The sequence below is a fragment of the Elephantulus edwardii genome, unplaced genomic scaffold (assembly GCF_000299155.1).
Source record: "Elephantulus edwardii isolate Elephantulus edwardi_28Jun2011 unplaced genomic scaffold, EleEdw1.0 scaffold00199, whole genome shotgun sequence".
NCBI classification, from domain to species: Eukaryota; Metazoa; Chordata; class Mammalia; order Macroscelidea; family Macroscelididae; genus Elephantulus; species Elephantulus edwardii.
The window spans coordinates 5,480,099-5,504,002 of record NW_006399949.1 but is presented as its reverse complement, the minus strand read 5'-3'; the positions used below and the strand labels follow the sequence as shown (position 1 = coordinate 5,504,002).

Here is a 23,904-nt window from a genome sequence, read left to right as displayed (position 1 = left end):
ATTTGCCTTTTTATGGATTGTGCATCAGTCTTAAAACCAACATGTTCTTTGCTCCAAGATTGATAAGAAAACTCAAGAAGATTTAATTGAAAGAGTGAAATGAGAATATGACCTCAAATGAGATGGATTGAGTCAGTAAGTGGTATTATGGAGACAGGTATTTCAGTAACAGTAAGATTGATTCAGGATAGGACAGGTTTCAGAGCTGTTGTGCATAAGATCGCTATGAGTCTCAGTCAACTCAACAGCACATCACAACAACATATTTATATTAGTCCTTCCAGTTTTCCAAGCAAAGTAACTAGCTTGGAGGAGGGGAGGGGAAAGAAATAGATACCATTAATGCTTATCTCACTTTGTTGTTGTTGTTATGTGCCATCAAGTTGCCTGCGACCCCATGTACAACAGCCTTAAACCTTGCTCTATTCCTTGTCAATCTTATTGTCTTCGACACACCTATCCCCATTACTTCTGTGACTGAATCGATCCATCTCATAGAGGGTCTTCCTCTCCTGCACTGTCATCCGTCTGTCTTCCCAAGCATGATGTCCATCTCCAAGGACTGATCCCACCTTGCAACATGTCCAAAGTATGTCCCACAAATCTTCAGAATCCTTGCCTCCAAGGAGCAGAGCTTTACTCTGTCCAGGATGAACTTGTTTGTATCTCACTTTAGTGTTACTATAATAAATTTGCCTACAGAAAATTAAAATAGAAAAAAACAAACAAACAAAAAAACCCACTTACATTTCAACAAATGCTACCAACAGTTAAGCTTAAATAATTATTGAGTTTGGCCCTGGCCAATGCAGCTGAATAATATTCCTAAAGGAAAGATCTGGTCCCTGAGTTATCTGCAGACCCTTTTTATGTCTACCTGGAAAAAATAAGCATTAGAGAGAGAAAGCATGTACAGGTAGAGTGCATGATCTAATGAGAAGGAGACAGTCTTTGAGGTTTCCCATTATGTCACTGGGCATTATGGATAACCCATCTTCAAAATGTGTAACCATTCCAATGGAGTAGGATAATGAATCTGTGCTCACTCCAAGACCTGGATAGTTGGGTCAAGACATAATACTAGCTTTTGGTCCATCCTCACCAGCCTACATAGGGTGACAGATTGGACTTTGTATTAACTACTCACTAGAAATTATTATTATTTTTTTTATTAAGTAACTAACCTGACCCTACAGTTGTCGGGGTACCAATGTTTCCCAGTGGTGCCATATGTTTTAACATGATTTTTAGTTGTGCATTTTTGGGGAAAAAAGGTCAGATGATATTTTTGTTTTATTATTAAGGACAGTGCTTAGAGGATGATATTTAGCCATCCATCTTTGTTTTAGAAAAGAGACAATGAGGCTATTGAAGCAACAACTATATTCTGTGTGTTTTGTAGAGACCTTAGTTGAGGAAGAGTGGACATTTTCATATTGGTCTTTGAGTGGAACACTGCTGTATTGAACTACCCTTGTGCACAGAGCACTGTATTGTCCACATATTACCCCAGCTTGGCTTGGTGAAGTGACTACTTGCTTAAGAAATGAGCTCCTGATTCTGATCCCAGTTCCTCCCTTGTCATTCCTTTTTCAACTTGAGGAAGCGTCTCGTTCTCTTTATGGCATGCTTCCAACCCCAGTAGCGTAGAATGTCATCTCAGCTAATTAATTAATGATTGCAAAGGGCTTGGAAATTTCCAAGGTCTGAAAAATTGCCAAGGGAGGGCTATTCAGCTTTGTCACTGGCTTTCATTCATTTCCATGTTTTCGATGTGTTTGTTGGAAAACTTACCTCCATGCCTTCAATAGATTATGTTTTCTTACATTGTGAAATTCTGGAAAATTAGGCATTTAACCAACAAGAAGAAGAGATCTACTTAAGAAAGACAGACATATCCTGTATATTTGAGATGAGCTGTTCAGGTTTTCTACATCACTGTACAGTGTAAAAATAAGAAAGAAACGGAAGAAAAAAATAGAAAAGCAAAAGAGGAAGAAGATAAGGTCAAACCTGCAAAGCTTTGACCAATCATGATTATGTTTATATTCCCAGAATGTATTGACCTGTGAATTTACATACTGCAGTTGACTATATTTTTGGAATTCTTTTTTTAAGCTTCTCACCTGAGTTCCTTGGACATATTACTTACAATGCAAAAGTCTTTATAAGACAGGAATTCTCCTTTCTCGCTGGAAATTCTCTTAAAGGTACAATGGAATATTTTTGTCTTTATTATGTTCAGGAAGCTTTAATGGCCTCGCGGTAAGAAGCTGTGCTGTCAATCCTAAAGCATATGCTTTGAGTCCACCAGCTGCTCTGCAGGAGAAAAATGGGCAACCTCCTCCCATGAGATTTACCGCATCTGAAAACCTGTTGCACGGTCAGCTGTGGTTCGGTTCCGACTCAAGGGTCCTCAGCATGATTTTCTGTCTTACTCTTCTTGTTGGGTATATTATCATTACGTGGGAGGATGCGTATCTTCTCCAATATTCATGTAAGATCACTACAAGTGCAAGAGGAAGGACCTTAGGGCCAGTGATCTCTCTCAAATCTTCAGTCGCAGCACTTTAGTCCCGCTATCTTATCATAAAGAGCTCAACTATGTCAGCATCAGTGTTACTTCCCAAATGTGAGCTGGTGTCAGCCAAACTAAGGGTGCGTTGTGATGACTCCACCTTGTGATGACTGTACCCCACAGCATTCTCGGGGGCTGATTTTCCAGTTTTATATAGCCAGGCCTTCCTTTCAAGATACTTTTCGGTAGACAAGAACTTGCATGTTTTCAGTTAGAAGCTAAGCAGGACAACAGTTTGCACTATTCAAGGATTTTATTTCCATCACATTCTCTGAAGTATTGTTGATCTTCCTCTTTCTGAAACCAACTTCTTTTTTCCACTCTTTCTTGGGGAAGCACTCACGTTCTCATTCATGCTGGAGAGTCAGTTATGCCCCTGAGTGAGGTACAGATATGCGAACATCTCTGTGCCCCACAGAGGGATTTTAACACGACACAGCACTTAATACTTTTTTATGTAATGATTCTATTCAAATGACTCTTCTGTGTCTTCTCAAAATAAGGAGCAAATCTTGCTCTAGAATGCAGCCAGTGGTTAAATTCTAGAACTTAAACCTTCTCTAGTAAGTTAGCTTGATTGACCCTAGTAACACAAGCATTAATAATCAGAGTTCACTACAGTTTCTTAGACTTACTGTGCTCTTGAAAGTTTATGTTTCTTCCGGGATTTTTGTATAAAGTATGTCTGTGAGTGTGTGCTGTTAAGTATACAGCATACACCCTGTTAGATTTCGTTGTTGTTGTTAAGTGCCGTCGAGTCACAGGCGACTCATAGAGACCCCATGAAGGAGAATCCTCAACGCTTGGATGTCTCTCATCCTCTCTCCAGGTTCAAATGGTTTCTGGAGGCAAGCTATTACAGAAGTGGATGTTGCTCCTCCTTCCAAGCTTGTTTTAATCGTGGCGCTCCACCCCACTCTCTGTCCACATTGGGTAACCAACCATTAGCGCATTTGACACTTCAGTGTCTTGTAGCATTGCACCCAGTAATGAGACACTCTCTTATAGATTAGAAGCCTTTATTTCTTGGCCGAGGGTTGTCGTCTCCCTACAAAGATGAGAAAACAACCCCCATTAGAAATAGAACATTAAAAAAAAAGAAAAGAAAAGAAATAGAACATATTTTTTGTTTGTCCTTGGTGATTGCCCATGAAAGTGTTTAATCAACTTTTGGATATTTAATTGTAAAATTATGTTTCAGAATTCTAAAGCTATTGTTGTTATGTGCTGTCAAGTCACTTGCGACTCATAGCGACCCTGTGTACAACAGCCCCAAATCCTGCTCTGTCCTGTGACAATCACACTGTCTCTGACACAACCAGTCTGATTTCCCCACTCACTGAGTCTATCCACCTCATCGAGGGTCTTCCTTTCCTGTGCTGTCCCTCCACCCTCCCAAACATGATGTCTCTCTCCAAGGACCAGTCCCTCCTTTCAACATGTCCAAAGTATGATGAAGCCTCAGAATCCTTGCCTCCAAGGAGCAGCCTGGTTTAACCCTCTCCAGGATGAACCTGTTCGTTTTCTTGGCAGTCCATGGTACACTCAATACTCTTCTTCAGCACCACAGCTCAAAGGCATCAATTCTTCTGCTATGCTTCCTAGTCATTGTCCAACTCTCTGATGCATACAAGTGATTGCAAAAACCATGACTTGTATCAGGTGCACCTTAGTCTCCACAGTGACACTATTGCTTTTGAGTACCCTGGAGATGTCCTGAAACTATGTTAATATACCAAAATATGTCCATTTTAAATCCATACAGAAATGAGCTTTGACATGTATGTGTGCCTATGCAATCACAATTACAATCAAGGCATAGAACCTCTCTCAAAAACAAACAAAACATACTGCATTAAAGAATCTACTTACAGCTGATCTTCTATGGAATTTCTGAGGATGTACAATAGATGGAAGGAGCTTACTCATCCTTCTCCTGAGGATTGCTCATGGATTGGAGCCAGTGGAAGATGTGCTAGTGATTTCAAACAACTTTTGGCTAACCCTGCAACTCTCTTCAGACTATGCTACCAGAGTTCCTTTATGCTCAAAGAGCTCCTTTACGCCCTGTTATGGCAATCCCCTCTACCCTCGGCAATCACTCTGCCTTCCAACATTACCAATGGCTTTTAGCTTCTTTAGAATTCCATGTAAGTAGAACCTTCCAGTATATATTCTTGTGTCTTATCTTCTTTAATTCTTCTTTAATTTTATAGAGATTCATTTGTATAGTTTTGTGTGCTAGTATTTTTTATGACTAAAATATTATATAGAACCAGAAAAAGTTTTTTAAATAAAAATATTTTATTTTAATTATAATTTTAACAAAAGTTTATACAAAGGTTAGATTTTCATTCATTTACTGCTGTACATTTTACCCCCTCTCTCTTTCCCCCTCCCCAAGTTGACTTTTTTCTTTTTATTAGTTTATTTACAAAATTCTAGTACAAATTTGAACAAATTCTTTTTATTTCCCTTACTCCCTCACCCATCAAATTATACATTTTTTTAACTGTGATTTCAATGTAAGTTTGGAAAACATGTTGGTTTTTCATTCAGTCATTCATCGGTATTTTGTTTTATATCAGTACGTGTAATACCCACAGTGTCTGACTATCCTTGTCCTGAATATTCCTTTTTATTGCTAGGTAATATTCCCATGTAGTCCAGTGTATAACTAACGAGTCATTGTTTTGGAGACATTGGATTTTGCATCCCATTTTAGGTTAGGAATAAAGCTGTTATAAATACCCATCTAGGTAACTTTGTGTGAACATAGTTTAATTTCTATTTGGAATGGAATTCTAGGAATAAAATTATTGGTTAATCATATAAGAAACTATTACATTAAATACTCTATTTTACATTGTCACCGATTTGTGAGTAGTACAATTGTTTATAATCGTGAGAATACTTGGTATTTTCACTTTGTCCCCTTCATGTTTATTTTATCCATTTGGTTTAACTTTTATCCTTCTATTAATGATTTTATTTTTCTAACTAATGACTTTTAGCATCTTCTAAAGGCCTTAGTTATGGTTGTTATGTATTACTGAATTAGAACTGAACCTTTTTTTCACAGGCTATAAGTCACAATGAGTGGAGATTGCCCATCTTTCTTCCATGGAGTAGATGGTGGATTTATATATAAATTTCAACATTATTTTGTTAGTCAGCTATGGGTTGATTCTGACCCTATGGAAACAATAACAACAACACCACAAAATAAGGTGCTGCACTTTTGACTAAGATAACGTTTAATCTGTAGATCAATTTGAAAATAGCAGTTACTATAACAATATTGAGTGTGGCCATTCAATAATTTAGGCTTTAACTTTTTTGAACAGTATCTTGTAGTTTCACACACATTTTGTTGAATTTATCCTGGTTGTTTTCATACTTTTAGAACTATTATAAATGTTATTTTTTTATTTAAGTGTTTTCTTCTCATATTGAAAATACTATTGATTTTTAACTATTGTTCCTGTATTCTGTCACCTATTTAATGTTATTTAATAGTTCTCATATCCTAATTTAGGCTGTATAGCATCCTGAATGATCATTTCATCTGTAAATAAATTGTTGACTCGGTTGTTCATTTTCTTAACGTATAAGAGTCTATCAGTCAACTTCCAGTATTTGAAAAATTTACTTCCTATCTGAAGAAACAGTTTACTATAAGCTTGAAGAATATGCACTGTGAGTAAAAATAAGAAAGGCATATTTATTCCATGTTGTTGTTGTTGTGTACCATTGAGTCGGAAACAACCTATAGCTGACCCTCTGTTGGGTTTTCAGGGGCAGTTAATTGCACAGGAGAAGATTGCTCATCTTGCTACCATGGAGCACCTGGTGGATTTGAACCACACGCCTTCAAGATTGCAGTGTAATTTCTTGCCACTAGGCCACAACAGCTTCCTATCACTTCCTTACAATTCATTATTGAAAATCATAGTATCGTAGATAAGACCTTAGAATCATAAATCTCTTTAAATTTACCTTTGAGAAGTCAAGGGTCAGTCATTGCCATGCAGCTGAAACTAATTCATAAATGACCCTTGTGGGTTTCTAAAGCTGTGAACGGCCAGGCAGGAAGTGTCCCATCTTTCATTTGTGGGGCCAGTGCTGGATTTGAACTGCTAGAGAGGCACCGTTTTTCAATTAGCAGTGTAACTCCCTACAGACTTCACCACCAGAGCTGCCTTAGGTGACCTTTAAGAGGTACCAAAGTACCCATTACTGAAAGTGGCTTATTTCTCAACCTTAGACTGTCATCATTAGTTTTGCAAGGCCTCTTGTCAAGAGATGACTCCTGTCTAGTGTTTCTTGTTCTCTATCACATGTTCTGTGTGAAGACTTGTTCCTTGGCTCTATTTGATTGTGTCTCAGTTCACACTTCTTTCAGGAAACTGAGTTTCTTCATAGACCAGAGTTTAAAGTTTATCAGAATGGGTTGCCAAGAAAATTGAGAAACTTCTCTGAATATATTTTTTTCATTTTACTGATTTAATAGCATTCATAATTTTGGATATTTAAAAATATCTCAGGTCCCTAATTTTTTAAATAAATCATAAATAATTCTAACAGATAATTACAGCAATATGTAATTCTTATTTATGTTTAGAATGTGAGAGAATTTATGTCAATTTATCAGTGTTTTGGCTTTGTTTTCTTTTGTTTATTTCAATTCTATAGCAAACATCTACCAGACTTATTGATATGTCCCTCTGGGAAATCTCATTTCCTTCTTGGCCAGCTGCAAGCAATCATGCTGTCCTATTTTAGGGGAGAAACTCTAGTTATTCTCTTCCTAAGCAAACAAAGAAGCCTGACCATTATTGATATATAATGATTAGTGATGAATGCCAAAACTTTGGGAGATTTTTAAAACAAAGAATAATAAGAAATGCCCCAGAATGAAAATCCAATCTTTTAACTAGTACAGTCCCAAAGGAGTCATTGTCTTAGAAATATTTGTTATCTTCATTTTTCTGATTTTTAAGAATAGATGGCCTAGTGGTGTGTTGTGTTTCCATCACAAAGGCACGTTGTTCAAATTCACTAGCTGCTCTGATGGAGAAAGAGTGACAGTCTCCTCCTGTACAATTTATTGCCCCTGAACACCCACTGGACGGTCAGCTATGAGTCAGTTCCAACCTGATGGTACATAATAACAATAGGAGCAATGTTGTAGAAACATTCTGGTGTTTGTTGTTGCCATACATTGTCAGGTTGATCCCAGTTCATAGAGAATCTAATAGTGATGAACTATCTCGTGGAGTTTCCTGGGCTGCAATCATTATGGATGCAGGTCCCCAGGCCTTTTCTCCTTGGGAGTAATGAGTGGATTCACACCAGTTTTTGAGTTAGCCATCAGGTGTTTGACCATTGCACTCCTAGAGCTCCTTGGAACACTGAGCAAACAACACTGTGTTTGTGCTATTAGTGGAGTACAGTGGAGGTTCCTCAGAAAATATGACTCAGATTCTTTAAAATGTGTTTAAAACAACATTTCCAACCATGTGATAAAAACTTGTAACATTTTTATAATCTCTTAAAACATTTGCCAAACACTTTCTTATGAGAGGAAAAACTTTTTTAACATATCAGAAGAAACTTGATTCATGCTGCAAATGCTGATAGTTAAATGCCTGTGTGTTCTGAAGCCAGCTTTCAAATGTGAATGTTAGAAAGCACGCAGGATTAAGTTATTATTTCTGTATGTGGTGTCTTCCTGTGCACTGGCTCACTTAGTCCTCCCAAGAATTATGTGAAGAAGATACTGCTCATGCGCTTACATTGCGTCAAGTGAGAGAAAGTTTGGGATTATGTTACTTGCCCAAGACCACATGGCCCCAGCTCTTAGTCATTATACCACATTGTCTCTGGTTAAAAGAAAAAACCAATATCCATTGCCATCAAAAGGAAATGAAATAAAAATCTTACTGATGTGCCATGACCCAGCTTTAAACCTTGAATGAAATTATGTTGAACAACTTCCATATGCTAAGCTGCTGAGGATCCCTTTCCACAGCGATGTTGAGTGGTTAAATGCCAGAAAAGCTTCCAATGTATTTGTCTAATAGAGTACTTAACCTCATGCTTCATTTTTCATCTGCCAGTCTGTGCTGGCCAGTCCCTTAGGAGGCAGCTGGCAGAGTAAGAGTGTGATTGGTAGGCTCTGGAATGGAGCTAAACTGAATGAAATAAAAAAAGAGAATCTAGCCAATGCCTTGGAACCTCAGAAATGAAACTACTTCTGAGCTCTGAGAGATATACCACAGTTCAAAGACCTCCATCCTGATTTACAGCATCTAAATGAGAAAGAAAAGACTTGTAGCAAAACAATGGCCGGTATTTCAAGAGCAATGTAATTTCACCCAAACATGTGAACTGTTTGCCAAGTGCCAAAAGTAACATTGTTTTGTACATTTGCATGAATTATTTATAACATCAATGAAGTAAGGAAAGGGTGATGGAGGGGGGGAAAAAGTTAAACATCAGCTGTATATCCATCCCATTTATGTCTGATATTTGGAATCATTTGCACAAAATAAACATCCCACTTGCTTAGTTATATTTGTCATTTATTCAAAACAAACATGAGGGAGATTAAATGCTTCAAAATGCCAGTCTTGAAGCTGTTGGGTAGAACATTGAGTAGCATTCCTACAGGAGGGACGCCAAGTAAGCGGGCCTAGCTGAGTCTGGTTACCAGGACTTATTTGGGGAGAGCTGTGGAAGTGTGAGCTTGATCACGTGTGAGACCAGGCCTGCCGAGCCTTCTGTGGCGGTTCTGTGAGTTCTAGCATCAGACTATTAATAGAGAGTCAAGCACAAATGTGCAGCTGTATTTTTTCCCCCAAGCCAAATAACCTTATTTCTAAAGAACTTTTTTTCTTTGGTAAGAGGTTATCAAATGAGAGAGTCATAAACCTCTATTTTGTTGGCCTTTATTCTTAGTTTTAACATTTCTTATGACAAAGCCAGTGATTTGCTTTTAACTTTACGTGTTAACTTTTGTTACGCATCATTGTGTCAGAAGTGACTGTAGAGCTGCCCTCCAGGAGGGTGTGAGAGGTTGTAAATCACACAAGAGGAGATTGCCCATCTTTTTACTGCAGAGAGACTGGTGGATTACAACTGAATGCTTTTGAGTTAGCAGTGCCATTCCTTACTACTTGGTCACCATAGCCCTCTTTCTTACATGTTAACTAGATAAAAAGTAAAAAGGAAAGAACTTCTTCAGTAATAGCAACACAGTAACCCATTTCATATGCCAGTAGCCTGGATTTTAACATCTGCTAATCCCCATGTGTTTCAGGGTAGAGTCCAACCACATAGGAGTTTTAATGGCTATAATCTTATGGAAGTAGGTTGCCTGGCCTATCTTCCGCAGTGCTTCTGGGTTGACTTGAACCATCAAACTTCTGATTAGTTGATGATGTTATGTGCTGTCTAGTTGACTATGACTCAGAATCCCTATAAACAATGGCTCTGAAACTTGCCCTATCCTCAACCAACCTCACTTTCTCTGGTACACTTTTGTGCCATACCCATACCTTGAAATACCCTATCTCCATAGTTACTGCATCAGTGCATCTCTCTTACTTTGATCCTCTATCCGTCCAAAAAGGAGGTAGGATTCTTAGATCTCTATTCTGGCAATATGCCCAAAGTATGTGAGCTTTAACATTTTTGCCTATAAAGAGGGTAGTTTTACCCTCCCGAGAACAGGCCTGTTTGTTCTCTGGCGGTCTATGGTATATTCAGTACTTTTCTACGGCACCACAACTCAAAGGCATAGGTTTTTCTTCTGTCATTCTTATTCATTATCAAAGTCTCAGATACACGTCAATCAATTGAGAAGACCATGGCCTGGGTGAGGCTCACCAAGTGCAAATCATATGCATCACCCAGTGAACGGCTCAATAATAGGGAATTTAAGACTTTTGGACCGAAAGAGATGAAATAAACCCAGAAAATCATCCTGTCCATGTACCAGATTAAGGCTCAGAGAATTGATGACTGGCCTAGCCGCACAGCAGAGCTAGAAATGTAAAGCACATCTTGCCCCCTAAATTTGAGAGATTGAAGACAATTCTGTGACTGCTTTGAGAGTCAATTTATCATTGTGTTTGATGAAATAAGAGTGAACATTGTAATGCAACACATTTTCATATCCATTATCTCATTTGAGCTTCAAAAAGAATGCAGTGAGATGGACAGAGAATGCATAATTATCCCCGTTGGCAGATGATGACACAATTTTCAAAAATCCCAGTCATGTCCCCAATTTTGCACACTGTACAAATTACAGCATCTGTGTCCTTTTATCCATAAAGTCAACAATATGATACATGGAATTGAAAAGAAATCCTAGCGCCTGACTTTTCTGCTGACAGAAGACCTTTTGTAGTTGCTTAACATTTACATTGAAAAGTAGGAAAACCATTAAACAGGAAACTGGATTAGATTTTTTGTTTGATATCCTTTGACTCTGTACATGATAAGGACACATATTTCTCAGATGTCAAGAATTCAGTACAAGATTCAATTATGTTAAATGTTTGGCTCAAGATAGGGCAGGTTCAGAGCTATTGTACATTGAGTGACACATAATAACAACAATAGTTACTACAGTATTCACCATGAAGATAGTTTGTAAAAAAAGTTTGTATGTGTTGTAGGTATTGCTGGTGAAACATCATTAGCCTTAACTTCTGTGGTTAAGACATCCTACGTGGTTTGCGTCCACCATGGGCAGTTAACGATGGGCAGTCATGTAATTTACTGCCTCTGAAAACCCTCTGGGGGGTCAGCAATGGGTCTGTTCCAACTTAATGCTACACAGTGATTAGGGGGAGATTTGTGTGACTTGAGAAGCTAGAATGTTCCCTGGAGTCAAGGATTCTGAAGCTTTGTCTGACATATTTTGGGCATGTTGCAAGGACATGATGTCCTTGGAGAGGGACATCATGCTTGGCAGAGTGGAGGGGCGGCGAAGGAGAGGAAGACCTTTGATGATATGGATCGATTCTGTGACTGGAGAGGTGGGAATAAGTGCATTTGAGATGGCTAGGTTGGCACAGGATAGAATGGTATTTAGAGCTCTTGTACACAGGGTTGCTATGAGTCGCAAGCGACTCGATGGCACATAACAACAACAACAACAACCTTTGAGGAGACCTCTTTAAAAAAAAAGCTGGAGGGGCGGCGAAGGAGAGGAAGACCTTTGATGATATGGATCGATTCTGTGACTGGAGAGGTGGGAATAAGTGCATTTGAGATGGCTAGGTTGGCACAGGATAGAATGGTATTTAGAGCTCTTGTACACAGGGTTGCTATGAGTCGCAAGCGACTCGATGGCACATAACAACAACAACAACAACAAACTTTGAGGAGACCTCTTTAAAAAAAAGCAAACTTAGTACTACATAATTAATTTAAATGCTTATTTATTTTTATCAGAAAACACAGCCCTTTACAAATTATTTTTGTAAATTATCAAATATTTCAAAAATCATGAAATCCAGAACAAAAATATTTTTCCTAAATGCCAGATGATTTTTTTCCTTCCATTTTTTGGCCTTATGGACTTAGAATATTTGTCTATACAACCTTAATTTTATAGCATTCAGTCATAAAGACACTGGAAATATAATTTCAATCTTTCTTCTTTGTTGACAGGAAAAAATATATATCATTATGAAGTTTTGAATATTTTCTCTAATATGCATAATTTTTCATTAGTTTTTTTTAAAAAATATATAACTTAAGGTGATTCTCATATTTAAGAAAATCCATTATGAGATTTCTTTTGGTCTGACAGATTTCCTTGGCTATTATGGAAATTCTTGAACTATTGCTGCAAGTTTGTATCCAATGAATTGAACCTTGTACATCTCTTATAAATAAAAAACACAAAAAACCCAAACTATGAAAAGGATGAATTTATCATTGTCTTTCAACATTAGTGAATATATTCCTGATAAAGGAAAGCATCTAGTCTGGTATAATCACAAACAACAGCCTCCTTCTATAATAATTCTAAGGCTGTGGTAATGTAGTGTAAAATATGTTGTGCTGATAATCAAAACCTCTGTTTTGATCGTACCAGCTACTCTGAAGTACAAGGCAAAGCAGTCTCTTTCACAGAGATTTACAGCCTCATTAGCATGATGGAGGGTTGAGGAGAGTCAGAAATAACTGGAAATCAATGGATTAATAACCAATGGATTATTAACCAATGGAATTTCTGACAGAGTAACTTTTTGTGATATTTGTCTTCTCTTTTCTAGTATAATCCCTGTACTTGTTGCTGTGGGGTATGCTAATGTCACATGAGTTCTGGTCCCATACATCTAAGCCACGAAAATGAGAGAAGTGGACTCGGTGAGATCAAAAGTACTTAGGAAATGCTTATCACATTGACTTCAGCTGACTCAAGCACACATCAGTGACCACCAGTCATGTAAACAGGTCTTGCTACATCTAACTAGAGGAGTCCTTGGATGACAATTGTAACGCATTGGATAAGTAGCTTGAAGGTGGACAGTTGAGACCCATGCAGAAGACAGGCCAGACCATCTGTTTCTAAAATATTACAGCTTTGAAAACCCCATGGAGCAGCTGCATTCTACATATAACAGGTCACTATGAGCAGAAATGACTCAGAGACAACAGCTAAGAACAACAATAACTCATTTTATTATACATAGCCTCAGTTCATCTTCCTCCAGTGAAATAGCAAAAACTCACAATACCTTCCAACACGTCCAATGTAAGCATATGACAGAAGACACAACAGAAAAGAAAAATAGAATCCACTACTGTCGAGTCAATTTTAACTCAGAGAGACCTGGAGAGATGGAAAATTTTCACACAGTACCCCATTAGGGCTATTTGAAGGCTCTGTACTGGCTCTCCCTGGATATCCCTCCCAAGAACCAGTGTAAATGGGGAGCCCTTACACTTAATTTCCTTCTTTGTCCATCCACATCTGTTTAAGCATGTGTGCATAGTTATTCTCCCCTCCTATTCTCCTTCCCTTCCTCAACCATCTGCTCATTATGTGGTATATTCTAGAACTCATCATGGTGAGTGATAAACCACATATGGCACTGTCTTTAGCACAAGGTGGAAAGATAAGCAAAAGGAGGTAAAGATAAATGTATTTGTGATGTGGATGATTTCGTGATCAGTCTGGTGGTGCATTCCATAGTGAATAGCCAGCATCTCTGGCTGTTCAAATCTACTTTGGCCCCATGTGGGGGGAGAAGGCAGGTCTATCCTGGTGAAATTCACAGGCTGGGAACCCCAGTGAAGGCTTATTAAGAGTCAGCACTGGCTTGATGACATTGGCTTTGACCCAAGAGGATTGTGATTTTGGAGACTGAGGATGAGAAAAATATCCCCAAACACTTGTTCTGCATGTGCCCATGTCTCTACAAGAAATATTATTTATCCCTAATATTTAAACTTTTCTTTAGTTACTTGGCCCCCAAAAAGGTAAAGCAGATGAAGTAAAGTGGTTTGGTGGCCCTTTAGGGCATGTCCTCTGGAGATTTTTGCTTCTCTCAGGACTCTGGCACCACGACATTGGAGAGATCTCTGCTCTGGGACTGCTAAGGATTTTCGATGTCAAGGAAGAGGTGGTCACTTTATCCACTTCATCTCATGTATGCTTAAAGCAACAGTGTATTTTAATACTCTCACACACGAACAAATAGAATTTAGTCATGCGTGATATTTGGTGGCTCCTTTGAGGCTGCAGAAACCCTGGTGGCACAGTGGTTAGATTCTTGTCTGTTAAACCAAAGGATGACAGTTTGCAAACCCACCAACCATGGAAGAAAAGACTTGGTGCCTGCCTCCTGTAAAGATTTCAAGCTAGGGACCTATGGGCAGTTCTGCTTTGTTACATGGAGATAACTGTGAGTCAGAATCCTGAAATCCACTTGATGGCAATGTAATTATTCTGGGATTTTAAAAATTTTTTTTAATGGTGAAATTTTCACTTGCTTTTCCCTCTCCCTAGTTTTCATCTCTGCCTTAAATGTAGTGCTCACTTTTATTGTCCTACACACTTAATCTGGGGACTCTCCTTTCCCCCATAGAAGACAGTCTAGACATGGTCTTCTTTCTGAACTTCCTTTGGTCTACATGAGGAAGAGTCTAGGAAAGCACTTCATTCATATGCAACCAGAGGCCAGTGGTTAGCCCAGCAGCAGCCAGGGTGAGAACCCAAGTGGGCAGTAGGAATATTTGTTCACTCTTAGCAGGATTCAACCCACTCCCGTAACTCTTTTATTTTATTCTTTGTTAGAGGAGGACGTTGTTGCCATCCTACTGGATTATAAGCCCCTTGAGGGTAGATAACTGTGTTATGCTAGCAATAAAGAGTGAAATGCGTGTTTTCTTCTGGCTGCTACTGCACAGAACCCCAGCAGCCTTGCCACTCATATTACTGCTGAGACCCAGTTCTCTGCACAGAGCCCTTGTCCACTGAGTTCTGTTGTATTGCTTGTACTGTGACTTCCATGACTGTTTTTATGGCAATCTAACAAGTAAAGATAATGATGATTCAGTTGCCAACTTATTTGGGATTATAAGGTTTAATGGTGGCAGAAAGCACCCCTGTAAGCACTATTGACAGAGTTGTCTGCTGAGAATGATGGACTATATGCCGAGTGGTAATAAAAGGAAAGGCTGGTGTTTGAATTAGAGTGAATGAATATTTTTATCTTAAATACATTTAGATCTCACATAATTTCCCTCTCGCTTATGATCTTTTCCAGATAACTAATTCTAATGGCATGGGTATATTAAAGTCTGATGGGATAAGGGAAAATGTGCCAACAAAAAAGAATTCATCACTCTGATGACAAATGGCAAGTAATAGAGTCACAATATTTACAGGTAAAATGGCAGGGATATAATTTAAAAATATATCTGATGCTATTCCTACTTGCTATTTAATACAGGAATATCTTTGACTGATGCCTCTTCAATATGTTACGTAATGTAATACAGTGCTCTTTCTGTTCACTCTTTTTGGTCCAGAGTATGAATTGGGAGCCTTTTAACTTTCTGATCTCATTTTCTTACTTTGTTCCAGACATGGCTTATTCTGTCTGCCATAGAACTATCAGATAAACTGCAGAGCTTGATTAGACCAGAACAGCACTGCCGACTTCAGTCTAGCCTAACAGCACAAGATATCTTTTATGGGAGATAGGTGCAGAAGACTGAAAACGTTCCGTATCAGTGTAGTTACATAAACCTGAATGAAAAGAAAGCTTCAGGAAATGCTCGGTGCTTCATATTCTGGCATTGATGTACTATTTCATTTAGTTTCTTAAGGCATTTTCTGCTCTGATATTTTCTTGGCTCACACTTTGGTAATACAGGAGAATATAGGGTGCTTCTGGTTCAAAACCCTTACTCTTCTTGTCCATTCCACAGACAGTATGCAACACATGTTCTGGTCTGAGCCCTGTCTTAAGTGTTGTAGATACAGAGATTTAGAAGACAGAATCCTTTTTCCTAAAGATTTCAATGGAGAAGAAATTAAGACTGCTATAGGAATGAGGAATATATTGGGGGTTTGAAACATCTCCTAACTCAATGACTAGTTTTATTTACTTCTGGTCCGCTATTATCTGTCTTCTTAACCTGAAACATGACAGAGAAATTGCAGTAAGATGGAAATAATGTGGATTCCTGGCTTCGAACTTAAAGGTATTTAGAGTGTTCCATGTTTAAAAATGCTTGTCTATTCTGTGTCAATGTCCTGAGGACAGTGGTAATTCAGTGATGGAATTCTCAATTTCCTAGGATCTCAGGATTCACTTTTCAGCCATAGTATGTCATCGGTAACCACTGCTTATGTTGCATGTTACTTTGATGTTCACCAGGTTTCATCAGACCTTCTAGATCAAGAGAGAAAGAAAGCTGAGCAATTGGTTTGTGAATAATCAGCCTTAGAATATTCTGTGGTCCTCAGAGGTCTGAACCCATTGTGCCTACAGTTGCCCTGGGTTGGAGGCTTACTCAGTGGCGGTGAACAACAATAAAAACAAGAACATATTGATCCTAGTGACTAGAAGTGTGTATAGACTTCTAGTTTGTCCAGCTTTCAGAAGACTCTGATCTCATCTACTTTATTATTATAAAAGTTCCTTTTTTGTTATCTTACATTTTGGGACACGAGTGGAAACAGTTTATCAAGTTTGAAGTTGACCCTGGATAAACAGAGAGTTTGAATATGATTCTAAGCCTTTTTTCATTTTAATGGTGGAGCATAAATCTTGTATGACAGCTGGTTCTCAAGAGGTTACTAGTATGCTTGGTTCTAGTCTCCTCCCTCACATATTGTGGAAATAGACTTTGTCTGATTATTTAGCAATTCACGGACATGGCATTCTGTGCCATGTGAGAGCTGGAGAGTATGTGTAAGGAAAACATGGCCAATCGTCCTTAAATCTTTAGGAGGTTCTACTTGTGAAAGAAGTAGGCAAAATAGGAGTTATCTCCACAAGTCAACATCTCATATACCAGTTCTGATAGAACAGAACTGAGAGGGCTTCTTTTTTTTTAAATTTGATACATACGAGAAATGAGAGTCTATCCCAGTATATAGAATGTGTGTTCAGTATGTTCTTCAACTGGAGCAATAGACATCTCCAACTTGTCATCTCCTAAATGGTAAAGTAAGCATTCAGTAGAGGTTTGTGAAGTGAATTTTAGAACCTGATTTGGGTGACTGTAAGTGTGCCACCTGTTGGAAGATGAAGTGATGCACAATGAAAGGGAAGGGAACTGGCCAGGGTCAGGCGTTCTGGGTGACAATCCCCAAATGAGATGAATCATCAATCTTTCTATTTCCCAGTTCTCTAACACCAAATGATTAGATGACTTTTTAAAAAAAAAAGTCTTTAAAAAGCAAACCTCCAAACCCCTTTGTTGTCATTTACAGATTTATGCTAACTCCATGTGTTATAATATATATTCACTTCATAGGTTACTCTTTATTTAAGCATCTCTAGAACTTTTTTCTTTTTGGTGAAGTTACTGGGTGGATCCAAACGTTTGGTTAGCATATAAGCATAAACAGTGGTGCTGCTTACCCATGAAGGCAAGACTACTGCCCTTCAGTTGATTCTGCCTTAGATACTTTAATAGACAGAGTAGAAATTCTAACCCATGGATTTTCCTGTGAAAATCATGTTTTGTGTGCTGTAATATTTATAGAAATACACTTTCTCCCACAGAGAAGGTAGCATTCTAATCTTTTACTTCACAGCCTAGCACTGTATAACGAGGGTTCCTTTGCACCATGCAGGGACATTTAAAGGTTGCAAATAGCCTACAGACTCTTTCTCTATGCACACACGAAATGCTCATTCTGAAATTTCTTAAGAACTACTGTAAGTATTAAACCAAACCAGCTTTCATTGAGTCAATTCCAACTCATAGCAAGCCCTTGAATTTCAGAACTGTCTTTCATAGGCATTTCAATGGTCTTGATCTCTTAGAACTAGATTGCCAGGCTCTAACATTGTGATGGCATTTTCCAGAATGATGCGTCAAATGGCAAATTAGTTGATAGTTCTTGACATTTTTACACCAACCTTCAGGATTGAATCTCATTGCCTTCACATTTCTAGTATCTGACATATTTCTGAACACCTTGCTATTGTACATTAAATCATTATCCAGTGATTGCAATGGAATGAGATAATTGTAACTTGTCTCTATCAACTGATCACAATCCTCCAGTAGACCAACGCAGAAAGTCACAACTCATACCAGGATACAGAAAAGCAGTTTGTAAGTGTTAGATTTTTTTTTTTTTAAATTTAGGTTGTTTATTTTTCACTTCAATGAACATCTGCAGAGATTTTGGGGTTCCATTCATTCATTGTTGCACCCTTCTCCCCGCACAAACCCCTCCCCCCTCCCCCCATTTGCTCCTCTCCTTGAAAAGCAAAAGAAAAACTCCCTCATTGGTACACAATCCTCCCCCCGCACCTCCCCAAACCCCACCCCCTAGCCCCAAATGTAATCCACTCTACAACCCTCATTGCATACTCCTACGATAAAAATAATGCCCTAAAATATAATACTTTTAGACTATTCTCTCCCCCATAGATTTCAATGCTGTAAACATATTTCATCCAGTTTTTCTCAGTCTTACCCCCACCCCAATGCCAGCCTCATTCTACAACAGTGGCACCATATAGCATTTGTCCCTTTGTGACTGAGATACCTCACTCAGCATAATGTCCTCCAGGTTCACCCATTTTGAATAATATTGCATGAGTTCCCAAAACACCACAATGTATCTCTGTGATTACCCACTCAATGCCTGGCTCATTATTGTTGGTCAAAAATAACTTTCACCTGACCCTTCAGTCAAGTTTTCAGAGGCAGTAAATCACACAGAAGATTTTCAGAGGCAGTAAATCACACAGAAGAGATTGCCCATCTTTCTTTCAAGGGACAACTGGTCACTTCGAACTGCATGCCTTTGGGCTGGCAGTACAACGTCTTACCACTAAGCCACCTGAGCTCCCGAAGTCTGGCTTAGATCTGTGAAATAGAAAGTGAAAGACATTACAGACAAAGTGGGGACTAAGCCCTAATGACTTCCCAGTGAAAGTTACCCTCAAAAGTGGCAATCCAGTCTACAAAATAGGCATACGTCTTTACTTAACAGCATAAATTATTTCCGCAGGTTACATGTCCAGTCGCAGTATTCTCAAGACCTTATTTTATATATCTCCCTTGTGGGAAAATTCACTTTTTTCTAGACTCAGTTGAAATGGCAGAAACAGGAACAGACAGCAGAAGAAGTTCTAACTCATCCTAATACCTATCCCATAACCCCAAACTCAACCCACTACCATTGACTTCATTCTGACCCTCAGCAGATTTATAACATTTTCAAGGCTATAAATATTATTATTATTATTATTATTATTATTATTATCTATTATTTTCTTTTTGGTATGTTCCTCCTCCCCCATTCACATTGTGCTTCTTGCGATCATTCCCTTATAAAACTAATCACTACTGATCTATGCCCACAAGGCTATGTACCCTTATGTGATTTGAACCACTTGCCTTAAAGTGAACTGCCAAATGTTTGAACCACTTTTGCACCAGAGAAGAGATACAGAGATTTCATTTAAGAGCTTATTTGTTCAAGCACACTACACACACACACACACACACACAAATTACTGTCCATTTGTATTATTCTTGAAAAAAAATCTAATATTGGACTATATTCTTCTCAAAGTAGTAGAACATAATGTTAAAATGATAGAAGTGCCACCAGCTAGCTCTTCCCAGTGTGCTGTAAATGAGTAATCTGTAGTTAGTTTTCTAAACACCACCCATCTCAAGGGAGCGAGAGTACATTTGCAGTGGATTTCTCTCAGTGGGTTACATCTAAAGAAGTGATTAAGACTGCATTTCTGATTTGCAGAGAACAGTTTTATGTATTTCCCTTGGATGTGAAGAAGTAAAGAGGATAAAGGAAGACTCTCAAATTGCAGACTGTGTGACCTGTTTTTGAATAAACATCATCGTATTCCACAGTCAATTATCTCCAAAGTACTGTGTGTTCTGTAGCCAGAGAGAAAGCGCAAGCGAGACTGTCACCTACCAGTGGTTAGAGAACAGGACACATGCATTTTAGTGCACGTGAATCTATTGTTCCCTGAATAATTTTATACAATTTGAGAGGGGGTAATAGGAAGGATTATACAGTATTTTAAGGTGATTTCATAAATATCGAATTGCAGTCATCAGTGAGAGAGACAAGCATGGCTTGAAAAACAAAATGAGGTATGTTCCGCACAGTAATAGGGCTCCCTAATACCAAAGGAAAAAAACAAGTCATTAGTTACAACTACTCAATGGTAGTGGTCTAATCGGAGCAGCAGGATAAGTGTCCTGCTCTATTATGGCTTCGTTATGTGTTTTTGCAAAGCTTCCTGTCTTGCCATTAAAATTATTTTCTGTAGCAACACCGTCAGGGTTCAGAATCCAAGAGTATAACTATTATTTTTGTTTATGCCCCGCTGCTTTGCTGGGAGAATAAATAGTGTTTTGGGGTTTTGTTTGTGCCTCTCTCTCCCCTACCTCCCCCCCTACCTTCCTTTTCTCTTCACATTTGAAAAGATCAGGACTGTAGAGAAATATTTGTTGGAAAAGGATCCTAAAAGAAGCTTAGGTTTGATCAGAATGATGTTGGCTGCAGTGAAGACAGGTATATTACCTTTGCCTCTATGATCAGTTGAGGTGGTTTCTTTTTTGTTTTCTTTTTCTTCTTTTTTTATTTTGAGAAGTTGACTGCTGAGGAAGATGTCAGAGGGACAAATTACACGCATAAACCTTCTGTTAATTTGTTTTGGGAATGGACTGTGTCATACAATCACAGTTTAGAAAAGCTTTTATGTATAGCCTGTGATTTTAATCTATAGGCCTTTGTTCCTTCCTGGCTAGTTGCTGGGTGGGGTGGCCGCAATCATTCTTTCTCCCAAGTAGACCTTTTACCATCCAAAGCAAACCGCATCTTTGCTTTTATAGCAATTAAGCTTGATAATTACTGGTGATACTGTCCCTTTCCCGATCTTGTTTTCTCGTCCATACGCCTAGAGTATTAGGATTGTTTTTTAAAGCTAATATCTCTTCTTTTTCAGAGCATAGAGCGTCCCCCTTCATGTTCAGCTCTGAGGTCACCGCACAGCACCACCAGCAGAGTACCCACCTTCTCGCTGTGCCAGCAAATCCTCACAAAATTTTTTATTTCCCCTTTTAGACATTGGACAGTGACTCATTGTGCCCTGGAAATATTATCGCTCGCTGTAGTAATTTTCTTGTGTGGCTCAGCTTAATGTTAGAGAAATGGATAGTTACAAGTCCAGACACTATAAAGATGGGGCTGAATATTCTTCTAAAAATAAGATGTTTGGTTAATGGTCAGTAGTCAACAACTTCCCATAGCCACACACCGGGCCACACCATGGAATGGAATAAATGCCCTCATGGATATTTTAGTGAGGTCGCCTTGAGGTGACTAATCTGTTCATGTTAAAGATTCACCCTATATTGGATTCATTTATGAAGCTTGGTGTGTGACATAATGGACTCTTTAAGTCTAGAGATGAGAAGAGCAGGGAAATAACATATTTGTGGGTTTTAGAGGACATGAGACTTATCTGAGACTCTATTTTAGATACAAAGATGCAGAGAAGTCAAAAGCCATCCCAAGCATTAAAGTTTCTTCTTTTTCTTCTACTCCAGAACATAGAAAGAAGAAGGTTTGAAGGGCAAGAGTGGAGTTGTTGTTGTTTACTGTCGTGTTGGAACCAACCCATAGCTGACCTTCCAGCAGGTTTTCTGAGTCAGTAAATCACACAGGAGGAGATTGCCCATCCTTCTCCCATGGAGCAGCTGGTGGCTTCAAACCTCATGCCTTTGAGATTGCCACCAAAGCTTCCTAAGGATCGAGTAAGAAGTGAAATTTGACCTTTTCTGCTTAGGTTCTTTAAAACCATGGAAAGTTAGAGCCAAAAGTTAAATGCTTCTTATTCTAGTCCAGATGTTTTACAGAGGAACAAGCCTATTTCAGATACTGAAATTATACCAGCGACTCACAGATAGGTTGTGATGGGAAATTTGTGTCTCCAGAGTCCATGTTTTTCTATTCTGTTTATCCCCAAACCTAGCATTTTGTACTCTAAAACTTATTTCTATTTACCTTTCTTATGTTACTGGATTCATTTAACCTAGTATTCAGACCCAGGGTTTCACCAAATGGGATTCCCAATGATTTAATGGAGATAATAACACCACAGAGAACATGGTGCCAGAATCTGAGTGTGAACTTTTCTGAAGGTCTTCTGATAGCCTTGCAAAAAGTGCAGCATAAGTGCTTGTACTGTTTATGATATGTATTTTCATGGGGAAGCTGGTGGATTTGAACCACATACCTTTTGGATGGCAGCATAGCTCTTTACCTCCTAATTTACTTAAAATCACTCTTTAGTATATGTAGTCTAAGAGACTCAGTGCCTTTTTGCCATTATCTGTTTTGTTGAGGATTTGGCAGATCATAAGATACTTCTAAGGCAATCATCAGTTTTGATAATAAAGGGATTTAATATTTATTTGACTTTTCTTTCATTACTAGCCTAATGTTTGAGACTATAGAAAGAAATCAGATTAACTCTTTTGCTGTATAACTGTCCTTCTACCCAGGAGTACTTGAGGAACTAATGCCATGTAGAAAACAGTGAGTGGTAAGATAGCTATAGATACTGCCCTGTATAATTTTAAAAAAGGCAAATTATACCTAACCTGAAATTTTAAAGACATTTTCATTAAGAAAATGGGCAACATCACTCAATATCTGTAACTTATTTAATTGGAAGGGGTCACTAAATTCAGAGTTAATTCTTTCAAAGGCAACTAACAACAATGTAAGCTCTCGTAATAGAAGGAATAGAGAAATCCTTTTTACCATTAATCATCTCATAGTTCTCATATGATGAAATAAGAAAACTTATTTTATGTTCTTAAGAAGGTCCTGGAAGAGCAATAGTATAAGCCAGAGCTTGGTAGGTAGATGGAAAGGGTTCATCTACAAGAAAAGTTAGAGCATCCTCTTCTTTGGATCTCTCTTTGGAGAACCTAGTGGCTAGGATAGGAGTGAGAATACATTGTCAGGTTTCCTGATCAAGAAGTAACTAGAATGTGAATCCACAAGTAATAAGTTTAGCTGGAACACAGTTCCAAGCGAAAGAAGCAGGGGCCTAGTAAGATGAATTGATACTGTCTTATAGAAGACATTAAATATGTAGAATTCTGAGGACTTTGATAGACCACAGGAGAAGCTTCCAACCCTGAGTATAGACATAGAGTAACTTCAATTGGGAAGTCATAATGCCCTCGGATTAGAACCTTAGAATTAATTCCAACCTCACTGTATAAAAATTTCCTTACCAATGCTCACCTAACCCATTTCTCTCTCTTCCTCTCTCTGTACTTCTCTCATCTCTATTAAGTAACATAAACTTTGGAAAAGCCAAATGTTGTCCTTGAAGTAAGAACTTCCCAATGAAGTAAACTTACTATTAAGTTGTTTAAAAATACTCAAAGTCAACCTTATTACCATTTGAGTTGATTCCAACACTTAAGTATCTTCCCAGCACATTTCTGAAGATATAAATCAGGTGGAAGGAACAGTCCATTTTTTTCCTCACAGTTGTTGTTGATAGGTGCTATCAAGGTAAGTACGACTCATAGTG

The 23,904-nt window shown here is 38.3% G+C and overlaps 1 protein-coding gene across 2 annotated transcripts in view; it reads left to right on the top strand.

Annotated features, from left to right (window-relative positions):
• Positions 1-23,904, top strand: part of LPP (LIM domain containing preferred translocation partner in lipoma) — a 619,196-nt gene that overhangs the window by 291,035 nt on the left and 304,257 nt on the right. The window lies entirely within an intron of this gene.